At 38.4% G+C, this 1309-nt stretch overlaps 1 non-coding gene across 1 annotated transcript; it reads left to right on the plus strand.

Annotated features, from left to right (window-relative positions):
- Positions 1-100: 100 nt before the first annotated feature.
- Positions 101-173, plus strand: TRNAE-UUC. Its single transcript has one exon. It is a non-coding gene; the product is annotated as a tRNA-Glu (tRNA).
- The last annotated feature ends 1136 nt before the right edge of the window (positions 174-1309 follow it).

Raw genomic sequence — 1309 nt, forward strand, 5'->3', positions numbered from 1 at the left:
TTACTTCCAACCAAAGTTAAAGTTAGTTTTATAGTAAGCATTTCAATCCTCAGAAATATTTATATCTTTTAGCAACAGTCTATGATACTTATACTGAGGACCCCTGGTGGTCTAGTGGTTAGGATGCGGCGCTTTCACTGCCGCGGCCCGGGGTTCGATTCCCGGTCAGGGAAACTCCCCCGGGCAGATGGAGCTCGTCAGCCCTGTAAGGCAATCCATCTAAGAGAAGGTCACTCTAAACAAACCTACGTCCTGAGGACCTCGCTGCCACTGTCCCAGCTTGCTCGGCCCCGGCAGATGAACCCCAGGATTAAAGGGTGGGCTCAGTTCAGCGCACGCTGGGTCTCACCTAAAAAATCCACTGCGTAGTCTCGAAGGGTTAATGACCTTTCCCAAATCTTCGCTCGCGAAGACTGGCCATGACTGACTGACTGACTGACTGACTGACTGACTGATGATACTTTACAGATGCAGCCAATAACTTGTACGATTACGGTTTGATTTACAGAAGAGGCATGGTGCCAAAGTCATCTTGATATTTGGATCTCACTGTTCAGCGAATGCATGCATGACACACTTGTTCTCAGGTGTGCTTACTGCATCATGAGTCCTGGTGAAAGTAAAAAGGATTAAATTTTTCCTTTTTATTGAGCAGACAAAGTGGAAGGAAGAAAAGTTCTGTCCCTGTCATCATAATTTTCTAAATACAGGGGCAAGTTGTCCATCATAAATGAGTTGCTGTGTTAAAGGAAATAAGAAGTTCTTATTTTGGTGGGTAGCAATTATGACATCTCATGCTAAATAATAATTCTACAAGGGGCATATCAATGTTATTTTAATCAACTACATTTTCTTTCATATTATCTTATTAAACCACAAATTTGTCAACCAATTCAATTTTCAATTTAGTGAAAACAATGATTCGTATCACTAACTCATAGAGTCATTGATATTAAGAAGACAATTGTGCAATAGCTGTGATTAGTTAAGTACTGTTTTGAAACCAGCTTGAAATTTCACAAAATGTTTTGAAGTGTCATGAATAATACTTAATTTTGACTTGTTGGAGTAATGATTTTTTTTTTCATCTAAATTGTATCTGCAGTGTTTTAAAATCTTAATTGTGGAAAAGTGATGCAGCTTACATTCACTGTTGTATTTACTGCAACATAAAATGACATGCTTGTAAAAATAGGTCTAAATTGCAAAATTTAAAATATTCTCTAACCAATCAGAGCATATTGATTGAGGTACATCCAAAATTTGTAAACATGGAAGATAGAAGAGCATTACACTCAGAACATTGAAG

This window comes from Lepidothrix coronata, unplaced genomic scaffold (assembly GCF_001604755.1).
Source record: "Lepidothrix coronata isolate B3197 unplaced genomic scaffold, Lepidothrix_coronata-1.0 Scaffold460, whole genome shotgun sequence".
In the NCBI taxonomy this organism is placed as follows: Eukaryota; Metazoa; Chordata; class Aves; order Passeriformes; family Pipridae; genus Lepidothrix; species Lepidothrix coronata.